The sequence below is a fragment of the Pseudopipra pipra genome, chromosome 5 (assembly GCF_036250125.1).
Source record: "Pseudopipra pipra isolate bDixPip1 chromosome 5, bDixPip1.hap1, whole genome shotgun sequence".
In the NCBI taxonomy this organism is placed as follows: Eukaryota; Metazoa; Chordata; class Aves; order Passeriformes; family Pipridae; genus Pseudopipra; species Pseudopipra pipra.
This window is the reverse complement of record NC_087553.1, coordinates 23,412,624-23,430,606: the sequence shown is the minus strand read 5'-3', so window position 1 is coordinate 23,430,606 and position 17,983 is coordinate 23,412,624. Positions and strand designations below refer to the sequence as shown.

The 17,983-nt window shown below is 43.0% G+C and overlaps 1 protein-coding gene and 1 long non-coding RNA gene across 2 annotated transcripts in view; both read left to right on the top strand.

Annotated features, from left to right (window-relative positions):
• CACNG2 (calcium voltage-gated channel auxiliary subunit gamma 2) overlaps window positions 1–17,983 on the top strand; it is a 53,632-nt gene that overhangs the window by 9,879 nt on the left and 25,770 nt on the right. The gene's annotated exons all lie outside the window — the stretch shown is intronic.
• LOC135414335 (uncharacterized) lies at window positions 5,198–13,549 on the top strand. Its single transcript, XR_010430674.1, has 2 exons — window positions 5,198–9,588; window positions 13,233–13,549. It is a non-coding gene; the product is annotated as an uncharacterized LOC135414335 (long non-coding RNA).

The window sequence follows — 17,983 nt, the reverse complement described above, 5'->3', positions numbered from 1 at the left end:
GAGGTAGTGTAAAAGGATTCATGACTAAGTGTGTTCACACGTGCGTGTGTGCACACGTGAACACGTGCATCTCCTTCCAGATCCAATTGGTATGAAAGCTTCGTGGTTGAGATGAAGCAGCCGGCTCTGACTTTTGCCTTTCAGACAACCATGAGGAGTCATTCCTGAATGTAGATGGCCCCCAGAACTGCCTTCAGACTACAGGGTCTCAAGGGATCAATCATCCAGAATTTCTGCTGCTTCCTTTTAGATTCAAGCATTGCCCTTTTCCTTAGGCTAAGGGTCACGGGTTTTTGAAGGGCAGCGGCAGAACCATGAAAGAAGACATTTTTCTCTTGCTCATTTTTGAGTGAGGGAGTGAATGAACTGCGATAAATATTTTTCTGTATATAGCTAGAGCTGTCTCAAAGAAGTGGCAGAGGAAACAGATGGCAGAGGCCCTTTATAGGCAGCTGCTGTTGTCTCTTAAGGTGTCACCATCACAAGAAAACTGGTTGTAATTGGGGAGCTTCAAGATCAGTAGTGCCTGAAAGGACTTGAGCAGAAAAGAATGTCATCCTGTGTGAAGGCAGGGGGGAGGGAGACAGAAATCAAATATTCAGAGACTAAACAAAATTAAGTACAGGGAATATGTGGAAGCCACTCTGAAGTTTTACTGAATTTCATGACCACAGGACGGATTGTTTCCCTGCGTTTGGGAGTTCATAATTGGCCAGAGACAGCAGGAACACTGTAAACAGGGTGAAGAGCTGGATCTAGTGTATTCTGGGGACAGCAAGAGGGGCTGATGTCCAGAGGAAACAACTGAGTGAGAGACTGTGGAAATGCACTGTGGAAATGGAGTTGGGGCGTGGGGAGGAAATGTACAGGAATAGCTATTTCCAGACTCCTTTCTCCTCCAATTGCTTCAGACCACTACTGCAGAGTGTGCTTCTGGTATGGGGGATGCTACAGTTTGGTGTAGAAGGCTCTGTCCCAGATATTCCTCAAATAATTTGCCTGCCTGGAGCCCTATCATCTCAGTGTATGCAGCACAAAGAGAAATTCTAAGTTGACCTGTGACATAACAAGTGGAGACATATAGCTGCTCACTCAAGAAATAACCAGGGTTAGGTTCCTTCATATCTTTGAGGTTTGAAGGGATTGCACAGTGGGCTAGACCCCTAAGTCTTCCAAACATGGAGTTGTTCTAATGTCTCCTGCTCCCCTTGTGTCTCAAAAAATAGGATCCATGTATTTCTTTCAAGGAAGTGAAAATTCACAAAGAAGTTTCATAGGAGATTTGGGAGAAAACCAGTGAGGATGATAGGGTCTCTCATGAAGCGCAAGGGTTTCGGGCAACAGAGCAGCAGTGAACAGGCTCAGTGTTGAAGATTAATTGGAGCTGAACATTGCACAGTCGTCTAGCTGAGACATCTCCATTGAAACTGTACTTAGTAGTCTAAAAGGAAACAACTGCCAGGAGCAGAGCAGAACTGTTTTGCTGTTGGGAAAGGGAGCAACAGAGAAAATAATATGTCTACCCTGCCGAGTGAACTGCAATGTAAACAGCAGCACAACACACAGGAAATGCTTGGGATTGACAATTTTCCTAAATTCCAGGTGACTGCCTAGTCATTGCACCACTCTTTCCCAATCATTGTTCCATTCTTGTCTTCTTCATCCGTCACTTTGCCCATCTGTTTGCAGGAAAGCATAACTCAGAAAGGCCAAGACTGGCTTTCCAGGAATTAATTCCAGAGGCTGTCTAAGATCACAGGTGAAAGGTGTTTTTTTGTGTGCTGCATCATTGCAGCTTGGCCCACATTTACAGGAATAGTGAGGGGGAAAGCATTCAGAGCAAAGCAAGACTGTGAGAAAAGGCATTGTGAGGATATAAAGGCACCATGACCAGGGAGGGCTTTTATTCTTCTGCAGAAACTGAAGGGATGGGTTGTTTCTGGGAATAAACTGACTCAGCTGTGGAGGAAAGCATCTCTGCATGCTGGAAACAGAGGGACAGTTGGGGCTGGAAGGGTCTGTCACAGCCAGAAAGAACAGCTGGCCAGAAGGAAACACTAGGAAAGAGGGGACCCAGGACTTGGCCACGTCATAACAAGGGAAGGTGCTAATAGGAATGCAGTGTGAGTGCTGGAAGGAGATAATTAAGAAATACAGTTTGAAAGAGGAAGATGAGTCAGAAGAAACCCTGGGACTCAGAGGTAGGAGAGCCTTGAATTGCTGAGAGAAGCAGGAATATCAGCTGGAGCTGATGGATGGAGAGACAGACCTCCTCACCCATCTTCTCTGCATTGTGGAACGGGATAGATTTTCACCTGCTGATGCCAGCATCTTCCACCACTGAAGGCCTTTTCTCTCACTCCCTACTGCTCCAGCCCATGGGAGAAAGAAGGGTTCAGACACACATAGACAGGAAAGGATCAATCACGTAGACCAACCAACCATGAACCTGCAGAAATCTGGAAAGTGTAACCAGTGGTTGCAGCTCCATGCGGTAAAGTCTGAAAAAGGAAAAGGCAAGGAAAGAAAGAAACAAAGAAGCTGGAGTATAAAATGTTGGGCTTGACTTGATGATGCCAAGAAATGTACCTATGTAAGCAACTTAAAGCAACATGACAACTTCCTACACTGAGACTAGTCACATGAATTTGTCCTTCTTCTGGAGGCCTGGGGTACAGTTTTCATGGCAGAAAACCCATGGCTTGGCTAAATTGTCTTCGGTAAAGCAGGGGAACCAACACTTAATGCTCCTCTCTGGCTGCTGTTCTTTGGCAGAGGTTTTCTGAGTATTTTACTTTTTATTGCCTATGTACCATTGCAGCTGCACCAAAAATATCTCACATAGAGTGGAAACACCTTTATGCTAGACACTGTGCATACGCAAAAGCTGTTGTCCCTACATTAAAGAAGTGACAATCTGAGATGACAAATGACATATGAAAGACAGCAAAGCAGAAGACAGCAAATGTGTAGAACTTGTTTCTCTGTTGTTGCTTTCGACATCAGTAAGAGGGTATTACACCTAGAACTGACTTCATCTCCTTATCCAGGCAGAGCAGAATGCAGAAGAGGGCATGCCTGCCCAGCACCAGCCAGTGCCAGAAAGAGATATCCAAACAACTCTAAGCAAACTAGCTTAGGTATTTCCAGCCCTAATGGCTACTCAAGCATGGTGCTCTGCACAGGCAAATTAGCCGTGTGTCTGAGAGCTGTCATAATGCAGAGCTTACTTAGTTGTGTAGATTCCAAAACCCGTGCAAGGTCACATTACATTGTACCATGGAGACATGAGCCTCTGTCAGTTCTCAACCCAAATCTAAATCCCTAAGCCCAAACAGGTATGCCTATGTGGTTGGAGGGGTTTTTCCCCATGCTTGGTAACCACAGGTGGTCTGAAAGAAATGAATGATCATGTCTTATTCTGTTCTTATGGGAGGAGTACTGTATTATTTGGGGTTCTGAAATGGAGCTTGGCCCAGATGTGTCTGCAAGTGCTTGAGAAATCCTGAGCCAGAAGATGCCATCACAGCTGGATTTCTCCTTTGCAGTTTTAGCAGGCAGGGCTGAAGGACACAGAGACTAATCTCCATGTGACCTGCAGATCCTGTCTTTTCACATGAGGACTGAAGCTTGCTGAAGAGGCAATGCTGGAATGCTTTTGCCCATGTGGTATCTGCCCTGGGGATACACGGCCACTTCTGTCTCTAGGGTTGTCACTTACCAGTGAAAATTCATTGGATTCATGACAAAACTGCAGGATTTACCAGCAAAGAAATAGTTTGTTCTGAAAATAAATAAAATCTGATCTGGAGGTGGTAATTTACTCAGACACCCAAGAGATCACTTATTTTGAGCATCTTGTTTAATTCTCACTGAGACTGCTAGTTTTGTCAATCTAGATCTTAGTTTTCTTGGAAAAAGAAAAAAAGGTGTAGTATGTTACAGAGCTTCTTCCCCATAATAAAAATAGACTAAAGGACTCAAGGAGAGGAAAGCTCCATGCTCATCACTTCACTGAGCTGCACCACAGCAGTGACAGTGGTTAAACCCACATCCAAACAAATTCTCAAGACCTATATGAAGCCCTGCTCTTCCTTGGGATCCACATGAAGAATTAGATCTCTGCAACAGATACACAGTCAGTAGCTCTTCCCAAATAATGAACTAATCAGAAAGACTAAAAATAGGCTGCACTGGAACATCAGTTCAGCCATTTGGAATGTAGAGCAAATGGCACTGAATGTGTTTAATGAAGTGAAAGGGCTTTGTTTTTAATCACTGAGGTATTGATAAATTGTTGATAGGTGATCAAATATGGACTATGCTTTCAAGTGTTGTGACTTTTTGAACCTACCAAGACCCTCTTGAGCCACTCTTGTTCCTTTCACTGCTAATGTAGTAGGACTTCCTGCCCTTTTCAGGACCTAAAATAAGAATAATTGTAACGTCATCTTTTTTTTTTTTTTCCGGATAACAAACATTTGGCTTCTGGGCCAATGATCAATTTTCAAGACTAAATGTTCATAGTTGTACAAAATCAGACCCTGGGAACTGGGTCGGATATGTGAGAGAAGATGACAAGATGGGAGGCAGATCAGTTCACATCTCTACATGCTGTTATCAGGATAACACCAGGGCATTAGATTAGGAGGATGGTGAGAGTGAGTGAGGGAGAATCTGGTTTTTAATTTACAGCAGCAAAATGAGTAGGGAATCGGGATAGAGCCTACAGCTGAGGGAAGATTTAATTTTCATGCAGGGAAGGAAGTGAGCTGGATCCTCACGGATGTTAGACCAAGGGATATGCAAAAGAAGGAAAACTGAAGCTCTAATAGGAAAATTTAGATCTATTGCAAGGTTTGAGACAATAGTATTGAACTTGTTTAGTTTGTGACAGACCCTATTGGCTGTCCTAGATGGACTAAATCTTCCAGCATGTCTGGATCTTACTCGGTCCAGAACGACAGAAGAAAAGAGTCTTAAACTGCCATCACATTCACATGTCCCTGAATTGATGTTCTCCAGGATTACCCCTAAATATACAATGTCTTCAGATGGAATATAAGCAAAATTATTTGTTGTTTAGTGCTTTTAAATGAGATGATCTACTGGAATGAATTTTAGGACTGAGCCCTATACACATGCTCTGGCTGACATATGCTCGTACACTAGTGACTTTAGTGGGCAGCTTGCTATCTTTATTTTCCTTCCAGTGGAGAAGAACCACAGTGTCTTTCCCATGATCTGTAGGAAATCTCAAACCATACCTGAGATATAGTTTAGACATTTTGCAACAATTTTATAGACCGGTTTCCTTAGACCAAAGTTCTTAACATTTCTATATTAACGTTATTGTGCGTCTCCCCTGCAAGGTGGGGTCCATCATCCAACCTGCACTAAGCCAGTACAGCAATTAATTATCTGTCTGAACATTTGTATTCTGCTTACAAACTCATGAATTATTCAGATTTATCTTATTCAGGACCAGGTTTTCCTTTTAACCTCAACTGCAAACCAGCTGTCCATCAATTGTGATGTGCTCATACCTTAGGGTGATGAGAGCAGCAGAAAAGCCTAAATGGCTTGCTAGAAAGTGCTACCAGTAAAATAGAGATGTATTTCATTAGTGTTGGGAGGATTGGCAGCTCTTTAATTGTATGAATCACCCAATGGGTGTGTTCCCAAAGCCAATCGGAGCGTGCCAGTTCAGTAGAGCCACAGTGAGCAACGCTGTGCTGCGTCATTCGGCATTCTCCAGTGAGTGATTAAATCCATGTCATTTGTAATAAATCAAACGTTGTCACAGGGTCAATCTTGTGGGTCATGCTAGGTTATCATGGTGATTTTGCACTGGTTATATCAGGTACTGCTGTGTCACACAGTTTTTTTCGAGGCCATGCTGTGTTCCTCAGATACCATCTCTTGAACTCACCACGAGCCCTGTTGGAGCACATCAGGGGAATTATGAGAAGAGTTTGCTGCACAGCCTTCTAGTGCACCTGGTTATGGCCTCCTCTTATGGCTGAAGTATTTCTTCCCTGGAAAATGTGCGTTTGTCTCATTTATTAGTTTGAACAGACACTGTGATATTTGTGATCTTCTCCTCTAAAACAACACCAGCCCAAGGCCCAAAACAAGTAAGATCTAGTCTCGAGGCAGTGGCTTCTTTTTTTCTCCGACAGAAAACATTATGCTATTTCAGTTAATTGTATTGCTGCCTGACTCCATGGAGTCAGAAAGAGATCCTGCCCTCTGCTAACGTTGCTGCACATCGGCAGTTTAAATTTCCTATTATCAGAAACCCTCACATAGCCGAGAAATGCATAAACCTCCCCTCAATTAGGGGATGTGGGCAAAAGACGAACAGTACAAGAAACAAGGCATCATGTCCTAGGAGTCCCCTACTTCAGTGGTCCCTTGTTTTCAGTTATGATTTGGTCAGGTATGTGTTACAACAGCCCTGAGGTACTCCAGCTTGCATCAGAGACTAAGCCAATCTCTTCTGGTCTGATGCTCAGAAAAATACCAACACGGCACAAAGCCACCTTTAACCCCCACACCATCCATCCTGCTCCAGATACCACTGAAAAAGCTGGAAATCCACAGCTTCCCTACAGAGGTCGTTTTGAATGGCAGGACTTTAAAATGTTGACATTTTTATGCATAAAAAGACTATTTTAGGATTTTTTTTAAGAAAAATTTTGGCCTTCTGTGAGGTCTGTGTAGTTGTTGAGTAATAACTGATGTTTACTTTCACAGAAAATGAATGTAAGAATAGTCTCAATAACATTTTTAAACCTCTCAAAATAAATTTATTTTCCATTACACACCTGACCCCTCCAGAATACAGAGTGGCAGATCATGGTGTGAAAGTTTTGCTGGTACCAATCAAGATGACATTCCAAACCCACTAGTGCCTTCCCTGGTCAGGTAAACAAAGGCTAACAGATGATTTAGTGAAAGCAATGTCCCAGTTTTCATCAGTAAAACCGATGCTGCTGATGATGTTTCAACTTGTGCTGTCTATGCATGCTGTTCTCTGCTCAGAGCAATAGAAGCCATTCTGGTAGTGCATGTTTTTTCACCCCTTGATGCATTTCATTACCCAGTGTCCCTGGAGCACAAGAAAATTGTCCCATGCCCATTCTATATGTGGAAAATTTCAGACATGGGAAGGTTAAGTGGTTAGCCAAGTATACACAAAGACTGCAGCAGAGCTCAACTCACTTTTCATCAAGTCTTAAGTCCATATCCAGATCATTCCACCATCCTTCCACAGTGCTGTTTACCTGGCCCCACTGCCTATCAGACCACAGAAGGGCATTGTCTGTTTTCCAAGTGTGAAGTACATAGATGATCTCTAAAGCACCATGGAAATGTCATGGATTGCAATCAGTAATGTATTAGAGCTGATTCAAGCCCTACAGTAATTCTTGCAAGCTCCCAGATCCTTTGAACATAGGAGGTCTCTGCAGGAGTCGCATCAGATCTTGCTGGTCTTCTATTAGAGCCAGTGAGAGAGCCGGGGAAAAAGTTATTCCCTCTGCAATTGAAATCAAACTCATATTTTCCTCAGCAGAGCTATTTTAAGTTGTTCATTATTATCTTTTTTCTCTCCAAAGCAAAGCCTTTTTGATACTCAGAGATTGTTAGAACCAAAGGGGAAAGAGAGAACACCAGGGTATTGTTCTTGCTGCAGTTGCAGACTTATTTGGTACCTAAAAAAGAGATTTTCTTAAAGAAAAAACCAACTCTACAATGCTTTGAGTGAGAAGAAGAAAACAGCAAGGAAAAAAAAGAAAAATAAAATCCATACTGTTGAAGTCTTGGGCAGTGTCAGGGAAGTAAGGCCTGGAGCTGACATATTGGATCCAATCCATAGCTACTACAAGTGACCATAAACCACTGATTCTTATGTTCAGCAATGATGCATGTAAGGCTAAGATGCAGATTATCTCATTTAACCCTTGTGATGTAAGAAGAATCCGATACTGAATTCCTGCATACGTCTGTGACAGATGGTGTTTAACAGCAACAACAGGAACTCTGGGTTTGTCTTTCCACATCTTGCTGGATCCCAGCTTTCTCCTCAATGTTTCCATGTCAGTTGTAACTCACCTGGAGAAATTCTCAGGTGTGACTTCCTACTGCAAAATGAAGACATGGAAATACATGCGCATTAAGTTGCCAAACAGCCTTATGTTTGCCATGTGATGCAGGCAAAGACACGGTTTGGCACCTCATGTGTTTCTTCCGCACACCAGCACGTGGAATAATCTCACCGTCCTCCATTCATTTCTTTCTCCACCTGCTTGTCTGTGTTTTGTTTTTTTTTTTTCTCATTTATGTTCAGCAGGTGTCTCCAATTCCCAAACATGTTCCCAGATCTTTTCCAATGTCAGCTGTGGAGCTAAAAAGGGATTTTCTGAATTTGATTGATCAGGTTGTCACAAACCTGGCTAGCAGCCATTTGTTGGACACTAATCAGATTGCTGCCACAGAATCCAGCCGCTGAGTTTCCAATGTGCTTTTAGCCTCTGGGGCATAAAGAGAGACAAAAGCACTACACCTGACTGGGTATCTCCAGGAATGTTTGAGGGGCACAGAGCTTCTATCGACCATCCCTTCCTGACAACTTGACCTCCTACTGCAGTTGCCTCTCCCTGCAGGCTCACACAACTTCCCAGGTAGCTTAAGTGCAGCCTTTTTACAGAATCCTATCATGAGACATGAGCATTTTGGCTTATGCTTTCATTTATCAGGCACTGCTAGATGTAACACATCTGTAATAAAGATGAACTTCGCATATAATGTCTGAACCCATCATCTCTCAGGAAATACAGATCGTGAGAAAACAATAAACACTCTCCTTTTGACTTGATGGGAGATCTCCTCCCTTCAGATGCCTGTTGATAATTTGTCTTTTTTGATTGTGGTTATTCCCCTCATCAAACTAGGCTTTTTTCTTTGAAAAACCATTCACTCCCCTCTCTGACATCCATTCTTTCTTGACTCTTGATGAAGTTTCCTGTTTTGTTTCTCAACCAAGTCTTTCTTTAATCTTTTCCATCCTTACATGGCTTTGTTCAGCTTTTTCCAATGTGCATAGGGCTCAGCAACCCCACCACCCTTGAGTTCAGTCTCCATTGTTGCCCTCCAGGGTTCAAGGACCAACTGCTGTCAATGATGTGTGAAGGACTCTTCTGCGTCATAGTGAGCAGGCATCCACAGTAAGTTACTCTCACAGTTACAGCAAAGTAATAACACCATGACATCGAGGAGAGCACACAACTCATGCAGAGGTCTCACATCAACATAAGGCTCAGGACCAGCTGTTCAACAGCTGGCACCCAGGGCAGAGGCATTTAAACCTAGTGCTGTTCTAGTAGAGTTGCAGGCTCACTAAGTACAGTGACTCCGAAAGAGGTACAGATATTTATCTCAACAAGCAATTGAGGCCTTCAGCTGCTCATTTGGCAAGTGTTCAGAGCTGTTGATTCTGGAGGACACATGCCCACCTGGATCTCCTCTACCCATTCAAGCACAATGTGCAGGAGCTCAGAGTAAAAAGACAAGACCAAGACACAGGTTATCTTCTAGCTTCCCTGAGACAAGGGCCCAGTACACAGCACAATCCGCATGCTTTTATGAAGGAAAATAGGTGGAAGCATCACATTATCTGTGCCTGCAGCTCAGCAGATGCTCCATTTGCACACTACAATTTATGAGCTGTGCTGCGGTATGATTTAGAGGGTTGAGGACACAGCGCTTTGGTTTCAGCAGGGACGTGGAGGTAATGGAAGGCTTCCCATGAACAGGGTGTGAATACAGTCCAGGGAGTGAGATAGAGTTTTCCTGTGTGGGCTGACATGCCCCCACACGGACCAATGCACAGATCACCCTTGGAGTAAGGATGACTCGATGGGCTCTTATTATAAATGATCCTTGGCTAACAACATAGAGAAAGTAATTTATGCTTCTTCCCGTATTTCTGAATAATCTTTAGTAGGTTGAATTGTCCATAAATCTACTGCTGTGCTGTGGATACAGGTGTGAATCCAAGGACTCTCTGACTCTTAAAATAATGAAGTTTGGCAAGCAGAAATCACTTTTTAAAGCAAGGGTTCACTCTTCTCTCATCTAAATGCTGCAGGAAGTGGTGACACACAGGAAGTAAGGTCTGATTCTGATAAACTGGGCTGAAATAGCTTGCCATTTTAGAGCAGGACAAAACACACGGCAATTATAATGCAAAAAGCTTTATGAGGATGTAACTGTTTAAAAGCCGATTATGAAAAAGAGGGACTTGGCAAGCAATCTAGAAGGGTAGTAGAGGGAGGGATGTCTGCATGGCAGGACTCCTGTTGGTGTATGAATGTCTGCGCCGTGGTAGCATTGTTATCCCCTTCTTGTCCTGACAATACACAGTCAATGGCACTTCAGGAGGTGGGTGGGGGACATCTGGTTAATGAGGAACAGATGGACCTCATCGGACATGCACTATACCTGCTCTTTCCTTCACTGCTCTCTCCCTCACTCTCTGATTTCTCTATTCTCCCCTGCAGCTGAGCTCTTCCCTCTCCTTCCTTTGAAATGGGAGGAAATGTTTGTGTGCTCCCAATAAAGAGCAATGAAATGCATTGTTCAGAGCCAGATGCAATGCCAGTGAATGCAGTTAGGAAATATCTCAACTGTAGCATGCACCATTCTCTGGGATCCCTACATGCTGTACTGGTCCCCACTTACTGTGTTCCCTTCCCATTCCAACTCCTGGACCCATCATGACGGTGGGCAACTTTCTCATTCACCATTTCTTTGACATGACCTGTTTAATGATTTGAGAAGGACTTTCTTGAAGCCCATTTGGGACTTGAAAGTTTACCCCACTGTGAAAAGGTATTTGTTTGTCCATCCTGGCTGTCCTCTCCTTAGCTCATGGGGACAATTTTTAGAAGAGATGTAGTGATTCCAGGCAACCTGAATTTCCCTTCCATCTTTCTAGATCCTTCATAAAATGTAGATAGGATTTGGGTCTGTGCTTGTGCGTTCTCATCCAGTCAACAGATGCCAGTAATGTGAGTTTGTTGGTCTTCCGTGAAAATGTGAAAAGCAGAATACAAACCAGATCCTGAGAGAAATAGAAATTCCCAAAGGCTTGTGCATCTCACAGCTCAGAGGAGACAGCACAGTGTTCCTAGATGTGCTTCTACAAATGAAATCTTCCTAAATCCCTGTGTTCCAACCAACGCTGACAAAATAGCAAAATAATTCCTATCAAGTTCCAATTGGCTTTCATTAATACTGGTGGATTTCATTGAGATTTTCTCCCCGAGAGATATGGCAGAGAAGTCAGTCCCTAAACCCCTTCTCACTCCTTCTTACAACAATTTTATTTCACTACAGTTATGCTTGCTCACAGTCACAGAGTTGAACTGATCCCTCAGTTTAAGTTACATGGTGTGCTTATGTAACATCAGAACAAGGTTTTCCACCCTCCTTTAAGTCACCAAGTATTTTAGTGCAGGTGAACAAAGTCCCCTGAATCAGTTCCTTTCAAGGGCAGCAAGCAGAGGCATACTTAGCAGTCCAGCCATGCTACCTTCTTCTGTCTCTCTAATCTGAGAGCTATTACAGTATCCAAAACCAGGATTAATTTTCAGTGTAGGTCTGTTTTGGATAAAAGGCCTCTGTGTCCCTTCTGTGGTTTCTACTCCAGATGCCTTTGAGACACATTGGATTTTATATATAGGGCACAATTACAGCATGAATGAGGAAGGAGAACTTCAAAGGAGGATGATTAAGGTTGGATGAGTTGGAAACCAAGTCAATTCACTTGAGTTGATCATTCCAATGAGGAAAATGGACTGAATCCCCATGGTATTCTCTCCATAGCACACAAATGCTGAGTTAGCATCCAGATCCATCCTCTGCCAGGATTTTGACTTTATGGGCAACTTGGAAGTATTATTCAACATACATCCCAGCCAAAGCATCATGACTATATCTGCTTGTCCTTGGCTTTCCTTCTGAGATCTTTTCCATATTCTCTCTCTTTCTACCTTTTCCCAAATGTACCCTCACTCCTCTCATTAGCTCCATAGAGAGTTAACAAGCAGATTCTAACACAGTTAGTTAGCAGCCTCGAAGAGAACAACAGCTACTGGAAGGATGGGACAACGAAAGGAAAAGCCCTCTTATTTTGCCTTTCATAAGAAGTATGGTCATCTTAGCTTTATTCTGCATGACACCCTCAGGACTCTATTCCTACCTTGAACATTTCCCTCTTGCAGCAGAGGAGTGAAGATCCTGACCTCCCTCCCCACTCAGAGTAATCTCTTAAGTCCAGAGCGGCAAGACTGTCTTTACACTGCTCCTCTCCCACAAGCTATTTAGCATGGCAACATAGTCTGGAACTGGTGTATGCTTCATTGAATTCACAGGGAGACACATCCCAGTCTAAGGATCCCATCCAGAAATCCTCAGGGACAGAATGTGCTCAGCCATCCCTGGCAGCTTATTTCCAGGCTTCACCATACACATACAAACAAGTCTGTCAGGTCAGTCAGTGCTACCATGTTCCATCTGCTGGGATGGCTGTAATCTTCTTGTTTCATCTTAGATTCTTTCCTCAAACGTACCTCATATCTCTCCTTGGACACATTCCAGAGGGACAACAAGTATTCATGAAGTCCTCTACCACCATTAGAGAAGTATGTACTCAAGGTCACTGATGATTTGGTTCTCCTGACACAATGGAGTTGGGGTGGTCTGGGAGTTTCTTTCCAGCATAACCTTTCTGTTTGATAGCTCCCTTTCTTTCAACCCCAGAGTACAAGTTTTGGCAAATAATGCCATCTTCAGTGTTCCACCTCTAAATAGCCTTCCATCTGCTGAAGAGTGAAAATCGGTGTCGGTGCACCTGAACCTGTTCCCTTGAAGGGAGATTTTCTATGCACTGCCCCAGATTTGTCAAGTCCATTATGAAGAATCCTGTTGTGCAGAACCTCAAATTGAGACACACTGCTTTGTAAGATAAATGCAACTTGAAAGTGTGCAGCTGCATTCCTAGAGAAAAGGGCTGTGATTCCCCAGAGACCCTCGAAGGTCCAAGGTAACTGCAGTCATGACCTCATTGCCTGCACCAGTCTCATCAGTGCAAGTAATGGAATGAACTTTTACAAGCCCCACTGGAGAAGGGACAAAACTGATAATCCCAGTTCTGTCTTCTACAGCAAGTGCATGCACAGAAATGTCCTGACGTGCCTCTGAAGAAAGTTTATGCCCCAGGCTGGATAGGCAAGGAACTGGGGCTTCCTGGTGATTTTAACAGTCAATAAATTTTGGATTCTTGCTGCAATTTCATGTGAACTACAAGATGTTTTGTTACTTTCCACCAGAATGCAGCAACATGCAGTGAAATGCATTGCTTTTTGGATATTGAGGCTGCTTCACTGGGATTCTGAGATTCCGAGATTCCAATTTCCCTGATCTTCTCAGGTGTGGTGAGACCCATGGCCACCCCAAGCTGAATAAAACACCCTTGGCCTGAGTCAGAATTCAGTTTCATTTCTTTTTCTCTGATTCAGTTTCACTGGTGAGTTGGAAATAATAATAATGCATCATAAATCTTAGGTGAAGTCTGAGCTTCCATTACAAAATGTTCTCAGAGGCTTACCAGTTCTGAAGAACATCACAACCAGCTAATGGGGTGGATCTACTGGAGCATTCATTCATTTCATATGTTTAGACTAGCACGGAAGCTTCTTTTGCTGTCAAAATGCTGTCAAATCTGTCAACATGTTTTTCAATCTGATTCCTTTTCTCTTTGTAAGTCCTACTTATACAACAAATTTCAGCAGCTGGATCCTGTGGTAGAATGGAATTTTAGAGTTGCTCCATAGGTATTTATAGTCTGGTCATTACCATCTTGTGTACGTGTTTAATCCCTGTATTGCCAGGTTTTGCAATGGCATAGCACTGACTTTCACCTTCAGTCGTGCTTGTTTATATACATCCCCAAGTCACAGGGCAGGGGGATGTCAATAAAGAAAAGGTCGGTCGGATATTTGTGTGTGTTATTTAAGTGTGAATCAGAAGTGGAGCATTCAGGTGGGAAGAGACCTCACAGATTCTCTAGTCCAAGCTACTGCTCAAAGCAGGGTCACCTGTGAGGCCAGGTCAGTTTGCCCAGGGCTTTACCCAGTTGGGGCCAGGTTTCAGGGATGTCCTGTCCCAGCAGAACTTCGAATGAATATGGTATATCACTGTAGAACAGCTATGCCTAAACTCCCAAAGACATTTGTTTTTTTAAAAACTTATACTTCTGTCTGTGTGTATCACACCTCTGAGACTTATCCCAGCTCCTCACTCCAGCAGTCCTCAGTGGATACTGATCAAGAACTGAAAATAGCTTCTCTTGGATCTTATATCTCCATAAGTTGTAGGCCCTGCTTGGGCCACGTACTTGTAAGAAAGCCAAAGGAAGGATCTCCTATGACTTTTCCTAGGTTGTACATATGAGAGAAAGCAGTCTTTCATCTACCTTATCACAGTAACTAGAAAGTAGCCAGAGAGTAAGAGATATAGGAAAATGTGATCTGCAGAATCAAGCTCCTTGGGAGATCACTGTGTGCAAATTGAAGGCTGTGAACCCATGAGAACATCTCCAATGCCCCTCTGCACCAGTTGGTGAAATCCCACGCACCCTGTTTCTAGTCTCTGCAGTCAAATGCACATGGGGCTCCCCTCTGTCCTGGGGATGAGTGGACTCCTTTTTGCAAGCTGCCTCTTAGAGGCTTCTGTACATGAAACAGGAACTTACTCTTTACTGTTGGTAAAGGGTTAAGCTGGATAAATCACCACATCATAACACATTCCCAGAGTACTGGGAGCAGGGGCAGATGTATAAACCCAGTGAAGTTGTCTCTGGTCAGCGTGGATGCTACTGAATTTGAATTGCTGCACAGAGGTACAATGCCCTGTCAGGAAGAACAGAACAAAAAAACCCACTCTGAAATCCCATTTATTCAGCTCCTTATTCAGGAAATTGCACAACAGCTCAGGGATTATACAACTCTCATCATGCAGTGCAAAGTGGACTGAAAGTTTTAACAGCAACACCAACCAATTTAGCTGTTTTCGGATTTTTTCCCTAAATGTGACAAGGGATCATAGTCCCCATATGCTGAGATCATATGTTGTAGGTCTCAGAGCTGCAAAACTGTGTCAGCCAGAGCTGCTCAATAGTTCAATGGTCTATTGGACAAATGAGAGTATGAGAAACACAGTGAAAGGCAATCTGAGAACACATGAATGTCTGTCAGCCAATGCCACTGGTCTGGAAAACCCTGGGTTGCAATTAGAAACAGTAAGTATTTCATAAAGCAGTATCTCCTACTGTGACACGTTAGACAAACACACAAAACAGACTTTAGGCTGTCCCACTGGATCTATCCTGGTCAGGGTAGTCAAACCTGCAGCCAGAGGAACCATTCCAAACTCCAGGCTCCTGGGAGAGGCTGCCCCTCTGGGTGGTACTGCACACTGATGCTCCAGACATGGGGCTGCAAACAGTTTTGTGTAGACCCCCGGTAACAGCTTGAGCCTCTTATACGATCAGAAACTTCCCCCTCTGTCATAGCAGGGGCTGCACTGGTCACAGACACTGGTCACAGGCATCTCTTCTTTATTGTCACCTCTATTAATTCCTTGCACGTATGCATATCAGCGTGCCGTTGATCCCACTTGCCTGGAGCTGACTTCCTAGGCCAGCTAGGAAATGGGGCTATGTTAGAGATATTTATTCCAAATCTAATGCTGTGCAGCTAGAGGAACCCAGTCATATGGCTTTGCAAATAGCCCTAGATTTTCTTGCTCTCTGTCACTAGTACCCACCATGGCGCAGGGTGTCACTGCACTGAATATGGTAGACGAGCACTTGATGGTTTCTTCATTTTGAAATATATGTGATTCCCAGGGCTGCTCATCAGTTTTATAGCTGGATTATAAGCTATATTTTAGGCATATAATGCTGTACAGTAGCAGGATATATCCAAACCTAGATGTGGTAACACTGTTATCTCTGTCATCTCTCTTTTGAACAGTTCATCGGACATTTGCAACATAAGTTTCCAATACCAACTTTACTTACCCGCAGCCATTATTTTGCACTGCAGCCATTTCAGTGCACACAACATCTGGGATTTAATTCCAGGGCTTCCCCACTCAAGAGTAAAGCCTTTGCATCCACCAAGCTAAAAGAGCTGTTTCACTGGCTTGGATGGAATTTTGTAACTAATAAAACTGTAACTAATAAAAATGCCAGCAAAAGGCATTCACAGCTTGAACGGAGTGAATCAGAGACAGTGTGAGCTGCTGCAATGTGTCTCTTTCCCTGTCCTGCCAGTACATAATTCACACAGCTTAAACTATCTTAACTACCACTGGACTCCTCCACACTTGCCCCTTGCTGTCCAATAAACAGGATAGCAATGTGGTGCTCCTTAATAGCACCTGTAAGACTATCCTCTGCTACAATAGTAGTATTCCTGAAGCAGCCAAGAAAAGAAACGTTTGGACAGAGCAATAATTGAGAAACTGGTATATTTCCACCAAGAGAAGGGAGCTATTCATGCCCTCTATTTTTAAGTATTGATTCTGCATTTTCTTCATCAAAGAGGGATTCTGCGGTTGCAGTCAAACTTCGACCGAGTGTATACACGCACTTGGAGTTAAAAGTGTATGTGACCTGAATTTTAGAATAAACCCTAAGATTACCCTTTTAATCAAAACTCAGCTTGGTACATGTCGTACTGTTGGTTAACTCCTGCCATTTGAAGGGACAGGTTATGGTCTGATGAGCCTGTTGTCAGGATGTTGTATCTTACTTTGCAAAAAAAACGTAGTTGTCATCAGATGGGCAAGAACATAGGTTTTAGTAAATATCACACAAAATATTTGTGTGTGATCATTCAGTTTACTTTAAACAAATTTGCTTCAATTGTGCTCCCACTCCATTTGTCTGCCTTCTGTGACTGTTCCAGCAACATATTTACTGGCACGGATTTTCCCTCGAACAGCAACATTTAAGAGAACACGTTCATAAAAAGCAAATGTTGATTCTATAATCAAAAAGTATTTGCTCTGATGAGACACTACTATTAATGAGTTAAAGCCACTACCAAATTGTCACCGGAAATTTTTGTCTGAGGGAAACTTAAAATTTACATGTAATAACAAAAGCTGCAAAAGCCTCTGGTTTTTTGGGCATACTTTTGATATATTCTTTCTTTTGGGAGGGAACTGGAAGCCAAAACATTTTCCATTTCTGGTTGATGGCATAGGATAAAAGTTATTTAGTGTATGTGTCCAGTCAGAAAATAACTGAAATTCACATCTCATATACTTAAAGGAATGCTGGTAGAAACAGATTAGCAAACAAGTCAGAGGTTGAATTGCCCTTGTACTGTCAAAAAAAATGTCAATCAACAGACAAATTAAGGGAAACCATTATTTTTCTCCAAGAATTATTTGAAAACACTCAGGAGAGACTGTTAACAGTTTTGAGGGAGTAGGTATCTCCCAAGCTCTTCAAAAGAAATAAGGACTTTCTGTTCATCACACATGGAATTGCAGTTTTACATTACTTTTCAGTCTTATATTTTGTAACATTTGTATTGTGTGCTAGAAGAACGCAGACTGGTTTGGGTTCACAGTGGAAAAACACAGGGCTAAAATTTTAAAAAACAATTAAATTTCCTCTCTTTCAATTTGTACCCATTACTTCTTTTCCTATCACTATAGGCCCTGATGAAGAGTCCCTCTCTGGCTTCCGTGTAGGCCACCTTCAAATACTGGAATGTTGCTATGAGGTCTCCTCGCAACCTTCTCTTCTCCAGGCTGAACAGCCCCAACTTTCTCAGCCTGTCTTTGTAGGGGAGGTGCTCCAGTTCTTTAATCAACTTTGTGGCCATCCTCTGGACTT